This window comes from Canis aureus, chromosome 5 (assembly GCF_053574225.1).
Source record: "Canis aureus isolate CA01 chromosome 5, VMU_Caureus_v.1.0, whole genome shotgun sequence".
In the NCBI taxonomy this organism is placed as follows: domain Eukaryota; kingdom Metazoa; phylum Chordata; class Mammalia; order Carnivora; family Canidae; genus Canis; species Canis aureus.
In genome coordinates, this window is record NC_135615.1 from 83,454,884 (window position 1) to 83,467,732 (window position 12,849).

General features: G+C 50.5%; 1 protein-coding gene across 5 annotated transcripts in view; it reads right to left on the reverse strand.

Moving 5' to 3' along the window:
- The window catches only part of KAZN (kazrin, periplakin interacting protein), a 1,010,042-nt gene that overhangs the window by 281,664 nt on the left and 715,529 nt on the right, over positions 1-12,849 (reverse strand). The gene's annotated exons all lie outside the window — the stretch shown is intronic.

Consider the following 12,849-nt stretch of genomic DNA (forward strand, 5'->3'; position numbering starts at 1 on the left):
AAAAATAAAATGAAACAACAACAGCAAAGTGTCAGCTTATTCAAATAGGTCCCCTAAAAAGCAATGGTCTGCTCCTACGCTGCCCTCCAGGAAATGAAACCACTAGCAGCATCCGATACCTGTGCAGCACTTCATGCGCTTTCCATAAATGTTCTCTCTTTCTCCCCCATAAAACTCCGTGCACGGGGTTGCTGTGTCACTATTTTGCGGATGAGGAACAGGCTCAGAGAGGTCAGCTAATTTGCCCGAGGTCACACAGCAGGTGTGTGGCCGAGCCGCGGCTCAGACCCAGTCTTCAGACTGGAATTCCTTTGTTCTTTCCCGTGGATTCCAATCCTTCCCGTGGCTTCTGTAGCCAGCTCCAGCTGTCTCCTGCCGTCGGAAGTGGGACACCGCGGAGAAGGGGGGGGCAGACAGGCGCTGGCTCAACCGCGGGCTGCGCTGAGCAGGATTCCGGGTCCCAGGGCGCGCCGGGGGACAGTCTGTGAACGCCAACCAAAAAACCAACAAAAACCTCCCCCACATACTGTAACTATTGACGTCCCGGGGGCCCCCGGGAGCAGAGCAAGGCTTGGGGACGTCCAGGGGGCGAGTCCTTTAGCGGAGCCTCGCTGGCCTCAACATCCCTGCTCTGGGAGCTCCTGAGACGCCGCAGGGAGATGCCGCGCAGCCCGTCCTGACCCAGGAGCCAGGCCAGGTTCTCCCTCTTGCATCAGACTCTCCCAGACGCCAGATTAAAGGGAAAAGGACATTTAGCCAAAATGTTTGCAGAACGGCAAGCCTGTCTTTACCCCTCTGCTGGCAGGAAGACACAAGGTTTTGTTTCTGTTCGTTTTTCTTTCCTTTTCTTTTTTTTTTTCCCCTCTTGCCAGTATTGCCATGTGGCCAGGCCGGTCACGGCAAAGAGATGAATTGTTCTCCGTTCAGCAAAGTGCTTAGTAAGAAGACCTCCGAGCCCCCCGACATCTCCCCTCGCTGTGTTATCAGTGTGTGGGCTGGGGCGCAAGCAGGGGTGCGGGGGCCGACGTGGTTTCATCTCAGAGCTCGGCGCGTCCTCGCGGCCCGAGCGCCCACACCCCCGACCACTGGGGCCTGTGCCACGTCCGCTCTCGGCTCCGCTGGACTCAGCAGCGGGTTTCTAAGGAGAAACGAGTGGCTAAAGCGAGCGGTACTGGGAGGGATGCCGGTCCCATGCCAGAAGGGTTATTTCCAGAACCTCGGCCCCAGATACGCTGCAGTAACAATCCCACTGGCCAGCATCCCCGGGATGCCCGGGTCCTGGGGGGCAGCGCTTTCCCCAGCACGGGCCGCCCGCCTGCCTGGCTCGGGGTGAGGAAATCAGGACGGAGGCGGGGCTGCCCGGAGACACAGGAGGCTCCAACGGGTGTCCGCTCAGAGGCCCAAGGCCACGGGCGCTGGACCACGAAGGCCTGGGTTCGCATCCTGACTCCGACCTGGGGCAAAAGCCGATTTCTGTTGCTGGGCTTCGTTTCCAGTTATGAGGGTTTGTCATGAGGTTGAGATTCGGCGTCTCGGTTCAGACTCCTATATATAACAGTTTGCCAGACACTGGTAATTTTAAACAACAGACATTTATTTCTCCCAGTCCTGGAGGCTGCAAGTCTGAGATCAGAGTGTCAGCACATGGCTGGGTTCTGGTGAAAGCCCTCCTTCTAGTGTGCTTGTGTGGGGGAGGGAGAGGGAGAGGGAGAGGGAGAGGGAGAGGGAGAGGGAGAGAGAGGAGAGAGGTGGGGGGTGGGGGGCAGGACCTCAGGTCCCTTCATCCCCTTTTAAGGGCACCAATCCCATCATGGGGGTTCCACACCCACGGCCTCATCCAAACCCACTTACCTCCCAAAGGTCCCACTTCCAATTACTGTCCAGTTGGAGATAACAGTTTCCACGTATGAATTTGGTTGGGGTGGGGACCCACAAAGGCTCCATCTATAGCACGAGGCACTTGCAGATGGCAGGAGGCCTGGCACACGGAGCTCCTCCAGAAGTATGTGTTCGGGCTCCCTCTCCCCCACGGTGGACGTGGCCCCCCAAGCTCAAGGGTACGATTCCAAAGACGGGTCACTGTGTAGCCAACTTCCTCTCTAGCCAGCGGGGTGTCTGGAAGCCTTTGAGGCCTCTGCTCCAGCCATGAAGTGGCTTTGTGTGCCTGCTAATTCTCTAGGTTTCTCCTAAATGGGCAAATTCCCCCAGAACATTCACCCCACTCGGCCAGCGCTTTCCTCCCCGCTCTTAATTAGAAACGAAATGCCACTTGAGTGGTCATTAAAGCCTCCTTCCGAGGGGGACCCTGCGGAGCAGGGGCACAGAGGGCACCCAGGCCAGGCAGGGGCTGCCCTTCACGCCGAGCCCCTGCAGGCGGCACATGAGCGGCAAACCTCCGCGATTACGCAAATCCAGAGTTTGCATCTCATTTCCTTTTCTACAACTTTGGGGAATCAGCCCAAATGTCCTTCTTAATGAATGGTAGTTACTTCCGGAGATTGTAACTTACCAGGAGCGCTTTTTTCTCCTGTCCTTAAAAAAGAACCCCCCCCCCCCAAAAAAAACCCTACCACCACTTACATTAGTACAAGCTGACTTTCTGCATTTATATTCTTTACAGAAAAGCTTTCAAATTTTTTCTCACTTGAGAGTTAGGGTTGCATCTGATATCAAAATCCTCCAGGTGGAGGGGATCCCTGGGTGGCTCAGCGGTTTAGTGCCTGCCTTAGGCCCAGGGCGTGATCCTGGAGACCCGGGATCGGGATCGAGTCCCACGTCGGGCTCCCTGCAGGGAGCCTGCTTCTCCCTCTGCCTGTGTCTCTGCCTCTCTCTCTCTCTGTGTTTTTCATGAATAAATAAATAAATAAAAATTAAAAAAAAAATCCTCCGGGTGGAGAGGTGAGGAGGTGGTGGGTTGGGTGGAGATGAAAGAGAGTATAGGGAGAAGCACAGAAAGGGCATGTTGCAAGCCTTGATTAAGTTAATTTTCTCAACCTGGGAAATCCATGATGTTCCCATTTTATAAACGGGGGCAGAAGCAGAAGCTCTGAGAGGCTAAGTGATTCGTACGAGGTCACACAGCTGGCAGGCAGCGGAGCCAGGATTTGAAAGAGCATCTACCAGGCTCCAGAGTCCCTTCTCTTCCCCCTGGACACAGCTCCCTCTTCTTGCACGAGAACACGTTTCCCCACACGCCACGACCTGTGAACTGCACCCCCAGACTTCAGTCACCAACGTCGTGAACTTAACTCAAAGCGTCCGGGTTCGTAGATTTGAACTGGAGACCTGCTCGATTTGCAAGGTTCAAAATACTGTGTTTTGGATCTAGTTACGCCCCACAGAGCCCCTCTGCTGTCCTCACTGTGTTCCACGGTCCTTTCCCCATCTACGTCCAGGCCCCAGGGCTGGCCCTGCGTCCTGTCCACTTAACTGGCCCCAACTCACAGGCCCAAACCTAGGGTCCTACGTTAACTCTTCCCAGAGGCTGGAGCCCCACTGCCATCCCCTTTTCTGAATCCCCGGCACCGGAGACAATTTAGCAGAGGCTGGTTAGAGGAGAGAGCCCCTGAGTCCTGGCCAAGTGTCCCCGGAGAGAGCCCCAGTCACCCACATGCCAGGCTCCCCTCTGCCCCTTCACTCACTCCTGCCTGGCTGGAAAGTTTGGGAGAAGGGAAGAGCCTGCCCAGCGCCTACCTGTCCCCTGGGGGTGTACGCATTCTGGTCTGTTCTTTGCCAGAGGTTAAGTCCTGGGAAAGACCAGGTTCCTGCAGGTGGAGGATGGAGGCCTGTGGTCCTTCAGCCCTGCCTGCCACTGGGGCCCTTGAGGACGAGAATTGGTCAAGGCCCAGGTGTCGTTTCCCCATCAACTCTGTCGGGAAACACCGTGATCCCTACTGTCTTCCTCCCGCGTCTTCACTTCTCAGTGAAAACAAAACTGGGGATGGAACGAAAAGGGTCCTCTCTATAGGAAGCCCCACCAGTACCACCTTGTCCTATTTGTGACTTTTGCACGGGTATAAACAGGAGGCGCTCAACGCATGCTTGTTGAATGAGTGAACCGACTCCTTGAAGGCAGGCTTCCTGGACCTCCCACGGTGCCCCCCAGAGTCCCGGACACTCTCAGTAAACTCCTGGCAATTGACATCAAGCCAGGTTTGCTGTCCCCCCTGGGCCGTGGTCACTGCATAAATTAAAAGCACTGATAACACTAATGCGCTCCATTTGGCAACATCTTCTATAAAGTGCGTTGTGATAAAATGATCCTCTGCGGCCCCTCCTCTCTGGTTAACTCTGAGTTATCCAAAGGCACAGCTAGGCTGCCACGAAACTCTGATGAGCACGTGTCCCCCAAGGTAGCCATTGCTTGCTCTGTTCCACCTGGGGAGACAGCGGTGTAGGGTAGGGAGACAGGGGACTGGTAACGGAGGGGACCAAGCAGCAGCCGTGGCTTTGCTCCTCACCTAGACAAGTCAGTTCCCTCTGGGCCTGATTCCTTACTCTCAAAGGAGGGGAGCAGCATTAAACAGCTCAGGGAAAACATACAGGCATCGTCCCCAAACCTAGCCCAGTGGCTCGACAGTCACTGCCCGCGTGGTGATGCATCAAGAAAGAGCCTAAGCCAGTCTGGGATCCTCAGAAGAATGGAGCTGGGCTCAATTAGCAATGTCTGCCGTGGAAACAAGAATGAGAAGTCATGTTCTGTGCGTCAGACGTTCGCCCTCCCAGGGCCGGGTGAGTTTGGTGATGCCTGGATTCAGGATTGAGCAGCAGAGTAGCCCTGCAAGTAAGAGCATATCCTCCAGCACCAAGCGTCTTATTCAAGTGCCTGCCCTGGGTGTGCGGTCTCGGGCACGTCTCTCACCTTCTCCGTGTCTCAGCATTCTCTGCTACAAAAGGGAGGCGGTGATAGTACTCATTTCGTAGAGACGTTGGGAGGATTAAGTGAGATCGTCTGCAAGCTGTGAATAGTGCTTAGCGTTGAGGAAGGGCCACACATACGCTGGATAGAAGTTGGACGCGGTGATGAAGCGAGGTTTGAATTCGGTGGCGATGGACCGTAGCCTCTAACAATGCAGATGGGGAAGGTAGGTTTCGGAATGGCCCCCGAGTACACCTTACCTCCGTGCGCACACTAGATATTACTACGTGTAATACCTACATGTGGCCAAAAGCCTGGAAAGATCTAGGGGAGCACTCATCAAAATGTTGAGGGGGATGGCATCCGGGTGGAAGAATGGAGTGCTTCACTTAGACTTAGCATGTACCGTTTCCCCCAGGCAGTAAAGCGATTTCTAAAAATTGAAACAGACGAACACAAAAGCCTCACATCGCACATCTCCTCTAGAAGGAGAGAGGCCAGAGTCTAGATTGCGTTAGGAATGATCTCCCCACATGACACAAGACCCCCGGCTGGGATCAGGCTCTTTCCACTTCTGGCTGGAAACCAGAAAGGTGTCTCAGGGGTTGAGCTGGACCTGTCCATTGACCCAACAGAAACTGTGGCTTATTTTCAGCAACAGCCTCAGGATGTGAGAACCCTCCCGGCAAGCTCTCTAAAATCATGTTTTCTAAAATGCAGACTCTCTGCCTGCCGCCCAACCAGGCAGCACGGGCTCAAATGCAAGCCGTCTTTGGGAGATGAGAGCGGGTTTAGAGGCCTCCTTCAATACAAGAGTAATTAACGAGTCTTCGAATTAATCACATTTTCCCAGGGCTTGAGCTCCTCGAGGCCCTGTAGCGGGAATGGAAGGCAAATGGGGTTGAAGGCTTTTTAAAAAGAGAAATCTTGTCATGTACAGAATTGAAGAAACAGCTGCTTTTAAGATAGAAAGCATCCCAGACTCTGAATTTGGGAGAAAAAGAGAGAGAAAGAGATGCCAAGTTACTAGTTTTCCCAGGTACCTGGGGTTGCTCTGACTGAGGCCTTGGTGTTCACGTCTGGAGTACGGAGCACCTACAACTCTGATCCCCTCGTGAACTCAGGTAGACAGGTGGCCTGCAAGATGGGGGGCACATTCAGCCTCCTGCTGTAAATACAGGGGCTGTGACTCCTTTCCTTTCACTGGACCCTGGACTCCTGGCACCCAGTAGAGGAGTTCACATCTGGAGCTACAGCCCAGGACCCCTGTCTTGAAATGTTTGATGCATTTGCAAGAATTTCATTAAAAAAAAAAACCCAAAACCTTCTAGGGGTGCCTGGCTGGTTCAGTTAGTAGAACGTGTGATTGTTGATCTTGGGGGTGTGAGTTTAAGCCCCACCACACTGGGTGTAGAAATTCCTAAAAAATAAAGATCATAAATAAATAAATAAATAAATGGAAAAAAAACCCTTTCAATTATGAAATAATGACAAACCCCAAACTTCAAAGACAAGACAGAGGTCCCCTGTAGCTATAATAAAGTTTACCCAGTAATGGCAGCCCCATAACCACAGTGTGATATGTCGAAACCAGGAATCTGGCACAATGTCTCAGATGCTATCAGTCTTTTTGTGTATCTTTATTTCTTTATTTATTTTGTGGTGCTGGGGTATGTCTTTGTTCGAGGACATACAACTATATGTATAGTCCCTCCGGACCATCCGAGGACAGTGGCTTCTAGAGCAGGCAGGAAATGGAGAAGCCAGAGAATGTCGATTAGCCCTCAGCTGTAACAGTGAGCTGGTGGTCTCTGTGGGGCAGAAGGGCCCATTCCCAGAAAAAACAACCTAAGGGGAAATACTCCCCTTTCGCCACTGGGAAGTCTGTGGTGCCCTCTCCCCTGCATCCCGCTCTCCTTTCTGAACCGTGGGCACAGCCCGGAGAGGCAGACTGCACCAGGGGTACCTGTCGCTTCCCCTTAGGACTAACTCCCTGATTCGTGTTCTCCTCCTCGTGCTAAGCTGAAGCCCTCTTCTGGAGGAGGTTTAAGAGTAGCTTGAGAGTACTTCTTGCTCCTTTGAGGGTATTCTCCGGGACTTGGCCTAGTGAAAATACTCAGAGGCTGTAACTTATCAGATACTTAAAAATCCTGGCACGTCTGCCCATGTTTATGGTGGTGTGGGAGGAAAGTTTGTGGGTGGAGTCAGGATTTCCGCTTAGGACATCAAATAGGGTTCGACTCACTAACCGACTGCAGTGGATGATTAGTTGCTGCCTGTAGCACTGTGTTGAGAAGGACTCTGAGGTTGAGGTTGGTCTCAGTGGGTAGGAGTCCTGGGATCAATTAGTACTGTTTGCCATGGAGACTAAAGACATACAGGCCATATTTATTTATCATCTTTGATAGGGTCTGTGAATAGCAGGAAATCGAGGCCCAAAGATTGGAGGGACTTGCCTATGGTCAAACAGAAAACTGGAGGGCAGCCCGGGTGGCTCAGAGGTTTAGCGCTGCCTTTAGCTCAGGGCCTGATCCTTGGGTCCTGGGATCGAGTCCCACGTCAGGCTCCCCGCATGGAGCCTGCTTCTCCCTCTGCCTGTGTCTCTGCCCCCACCCCCTCTGTCTCTCATGAATAAATAAATAAAATCTTAAAAAAAAACAAAAAACAAAAAACTGGAGATGGATCAGGAGAATAGAACATGTATCTTTTGACTAATTAATGTTCAGGAGACCATTACAGTGTTTGTGAAGCTTTCTTCTCACAAGCTACGTATGGCTCAACCAGATTTGGATATCATCGCAATCCTTTGAGCTAAGGATAAGTACTTGCTTGTCCAGGGGCACTGGAGGTTAGCATCAGCAAACCTGGCAGTGACATCATGACCCAGGCATACTGAGCAATCACCATGTGCCAAGCCTGTCCCAAGAACTTTACATGCATCGGATCCATTAGTTTACACAGTGGCCTTTGAAACAAACTATTATTAGCTCCATTTCACAGAAAAAGAAGCTGGGGCTCAGCAAAACTAATGGAAGTTAACAGATCTGGAACATTCCCTATGTGCCAGCTATGGTTACAGGTGACTTATAGGCAGTCTATCACTGAATCCTCCAAAAGCCATATGAAGCTGATCAAATATCCCCATTTTATAGACAAGGTAACTGAGAAAGAGAGGTTAAAAAAAGAGGTTAAAAAAAGGTGTATAACTTTCCCTTTCCCCCCACTCACCAAAAAGAGGTCAACTTGCCCAAAGTCACAGAACCCAGTAAGTTGTTGGGCTCAGGTCTGTGGACTCCCAACCATATGATGTTCAATCTATTTATAGTTTTCCCCAAAGGGAGGCTCATTCCCGAGCTGAGTTCCTCTCACATTTCTGTGAACTGAAAACTGTCAGAGAAGATGAATTAGTGATTCCCTTCCCCCCACCCCCACATATGGCTCCTTTAGATTCATTGTTATTAAAGATGATGTTCTGGGAGAAAACCTAGCAGAAACTGAAGAAATCTGCCTTTCTAGTTGAAAAGAACTGGGTGGAACCTGGTAAACTGTGTCCAGGTCACAACAAAAAGGAACTAAAAGGATGGGCTGGTTTTCCAAGCCAGCATTTGATGACCCAAAAGCTCAGCTTCTCAAAAGGTCCTCTCTGGTTATCTTGCCACAGTGTTATTCAAGAGGGGAAAAGAACAAAAGTTGAAATCTCTGCAAATCAAGAACATGATCCAGCTGAAAATCTAGAGGACGGTTCTCAAACCAAAGAAGTTGTTGCTTGAGCAAATATAAACCTAACACCACTTCGTGTCCATGAGGATGGTTATCAGTATAAAGACGGAAAATAACAAGTGTTGACGAGGATACGGAGCAATCGGAACCCTGGCCCACTGCCAGTGGGAGTTTGAAATGGAAAACGGTTTGGCAGCTCCTCCGGAGATTAAACACAGAATTACCGCATTATCCAGCAATTCCACTTATGGGCATGTACCCTCAAAGAACTGAAAAAGCAGGGATCCACGCAGATGCTAGACGTACACCCACGTTCATTAACAGCAGTATTCACAGTCCCCAAAAGCCAAAAACAAACCAAACAACCATGAACACATGAATAGATAAACCAAATGTGGTGCAGACGCCCAACGGACTATTATTCAGTCTCAAAAAAGCAAAGACATTCTGATACACGCTGCAACATGGATGAAGCTCCAGGACATTCTGCTACGTGGAATAAGCCAGTCACAAAAGGACAAAGGTTGTAGGGTTCCACTTGCATGAGGTGCGTAGGGTAGACACACGCACATTGGCAGAATGTAGAAGAGGCTACACCAGGGGCTGAGGGCAGGCAGGAAGGGACCTATATGGGAGCTACTGTTTAATGGGTGCACAGTCTGCTTAGGATAATGAGAAAGTTCTGGAAATGGATAGTGGTGACGGCTGCACAACATTGCGAAGGGACTTAAAGTCTTTGATGTATACATTTAAAAATTCTTAAAAGGGTGACTTTTATGTTATTTATATTTTAATACACACACACACACACACACACATACACACACTTGCCTACCAGAAAGCAGGTGTAGTCGCCGAATCCCGAAAGGTCTGCTTTGACCTCCGGCGCTGGGAAATCCCTACCGGTGCCCCACCTGCCTCCCAGTCATCTGACTCTCAAGGATGTGCATGAGCGGCTTCCCTCACTGCTCCCCAGGTCTGCCCTCCCACCTTCCATTCCAGCTTCCCACCTCCAGCTTCTACCTGGAATGCCTCTGCTCATCAATGTCCTCCTGATGCTTTCAGTGCCACCCCTTCCGAGAAGTCTTCCCGGATCATCTCGCCTGCCGGAAAGTCTAAGCCCTCCCTGACCTCCTCAAGCATGTTGCCTACGTCTTGGGGTTTGCAGTTATTTGTCTGCAAGTGGCATCTTCTTCGAGACACTGGGAGCAGAGGTTGAGTCTTTCCCACCTTAATCCCTCTATAACCCTTGCTAGAGGGCCTGGCATCCTCTCAACAGCTCAATAAAATAATAAATAAGTCAGCACACGACTCTGCCATCCTCTCTACTCCAGAAATCCCACCTATGTTTTCAGGGAGAGATGATTTACTTGGTGTGAAAATCAAGAGAAAATCACCTCTTCCTTGGATATACACCCAGGGCTGGGATTGCCGGGTCATATGGCAGTTCGATTTTTAATTTTTGAGGAACCGCCATATCGTTTTCCGTAGTGGCTGTCCCAGTGCACATTCCCACCAACAGCGTACGAGTCACCTTTTCTCGCCAACATTTGTTATCTCTTGCCTTCAGAGAATAGCCGTCCTGTCAGGTCGGAGGTGTTACCTCATCGTGGTCTTGATTTTGCATTTCCCTGAGGACTCCTAATGTTGAGCAGCTATTCCTGTACCTGTTGGCCATTTGTATGTCTTCGTTGGAAAAATGTCTATTCTATTCTTTAGCCCATTTTTTAGTTGGGTCATTTACTTGTTTGCTATTGAATATCCAGTATCTCAAAGAGATATCTTCATATCCATGTTCACTGCAGCACGATTCACGGTAGCCAAGATATGGTCACAGACTAAATGTCCCTCCACAGATGAATGCACGAAGAGGATAAGACACACACACACACACACACACACACACACGCACGCACAGAGGAATATTATTCAGCCACGAGAAAGAAGGAAATCATGCCACTTGCCATAAGATGGATGGATCTGAAGGGCCTTATGCCAAGCGAAATAAGCCAGACAGAGAAAGATAAATACTCAAATACTGTTTGGCATCAGTTATATGTGAAGTCTAAAAAAAGAAAGGCCTATTTCATAGAAATAGAGATTAGGGTGGTGGTTGCCAAGAGCTGGGAGGAGGGAGAAATGGGGTGATGCAGGTCCAAGGATACAAATTTTCAGTTATAAGAAGAGTAAGTTCTGAGGATCTAATGGGCAGCATGAGGACCACAGTCAAGTAATATGATGATGCACACTTGGGAGTTGCTGGGGGTAGGTCTTAAGTGTTCTCTCTCTCTCACACACACACACACACACACACACACACAGAGTTAAGTATGTGAAGGCACGGATGTGTTCATGACTTGATTTTGGCCATCAATCCACAGTACGTACATATATCAACGATCATACTGTGCACTTTAAATATATACAATTATATTTGTTAATTATTCCTCAATAAAGTTAAAAGAAGTCTTTTAAAAAGGAAAAAAAATCACCTATCCTTCTATCTTTATTAACCTTAAAATTACAGATTGTGTGTCGTTAATTAGACACAAAGTACCTGCACTCATACCCGTACACGGTCCGCCAGGGGGGTGGGGGTGACTTTGAACTCGCACGACCTAGTTTGGGCTGCACGCAACTATGATTTTAAAACCAAACCAGGGGCAGCTCCTGACAAATCATACTGCACATCGGATGAGATGCTTCCTCGAGACACAACTTCTGTTATATTTTATTTCTGTTGGATTATCAACTCCATGAGGGCCGAGACTGCTGGCTTCCCTGGGGGGGGGGGGGTGTCTCCCTCACATGGGCCGTGCCAGCAGAGGGCTTTGCCAGAACAGGTTCTTGGAGTCCTACTCATGACATAATGAAAGTGCTCTGCCCCCAACAGAAAGGCAAACCATGCCAAATGGGGATGACAGCCACAGAAGCCAAGAAAAGAGTGTCTAAGTCAGCATCTGCCTGCATGAAGCTCTGGCGGAGGAGCCGTTGATCTTGTCATCAGGGGTAACGGCTCCAGGACGAAGGCGACCTCCCTCTCTGCTCCCCATCCAACCTCAGGAGCCCAGGCCAAGTGCCCGGCCCCAGGGAAACGCAGGATCCCCAGTGCTGAGCTTTTTGCCACCTGGAGCAGTTACTCAAAGGTGAGATTTTAAAAGCCTCCTTTCAGTTTTATTATGATTCTTAGTAACTGGTAATTAGAATGTTGTAGAAGCAGCAATCACTCCCCCCTCCCCACTGCTCAGGGTGGTAATTACTCTTGGCTTTGCTACCAGCGGGTGGGGGGGGGGAGCCCCACTATTATTCTGGAGGGTTCCTTATTTACCTTACTCTACTATCATTCCTATCTGTTTTGAGCTGTTTATCACTTGGAAACAGTCGTACGGAGAAGCCCTTTTGTTAAAGGAGGAATGTGGTTTTCCTACTCGGTGGTGTAAGCCCATTCAGCTGCCAGGCTGGTCCTGGCACCACGTGTACTTGGGTCCAGGTGGCACCGGCCCCATCAGGATCTGTCTGGGTGTTTTGGACAAAGCTTCTGGTGAGATCGTGAGGCAAGGGGATCATCCCGAGACCTCCTCTCATCCGTGTCATCTCCTGAGACTTGAACTACGCAGCAAGGCCTTCAAAAACATAACATGACCCACGGGTGGGAAACCACCGAAGCCGGGAACGCGGCTGGAGGCCAGGCCACCCGGGGGAGCTGCAGCCCCTCCCGTGCTACTGGTCAGGACTGTGGCTGCCTTGCGGAGAGGAAGCGACCGGGAGGGGCTGTGGGTGCTCCTGGGTGCAGGTGATGCTCTGCTGCTTGATTTCAGGGCTGCTTCTATGGAGGTGGCCACTGGGAACATGCTGCCAGCTGTTCACGTAGGCACTAGGCTCTCCTTATTTGTAAAATGGGGCCAAAGATTCCCACTTTACAGGGTTGGCATGTAGACTAAATGAGATAATACTGAACATGGCACTTTGCCAGCGCACAGGAGCCACACATGGCGTGCTGGTGGCCATCAGCCCACTGCTACTGTTATGATCAACGTGGAAATGGCCAGGCCATGCTGCCGGGATATAAGGATGAGTTTAAGGTCATGACGATGCCCGTGGGGAGCAGCTCCATTCTTCCAACTATGGGAGGGGACATTATCAGCTCGTAGGTGGGAAGAAGCCATATCAGCTGACTTTCCCCAATCCCACTGTTTTATAGATGAGGAAGCTGAGGTCCAGAGAGCAGGGGCGACTTGCCTGAGGAACAGGAGGATTTGCCCAAAAAGCAC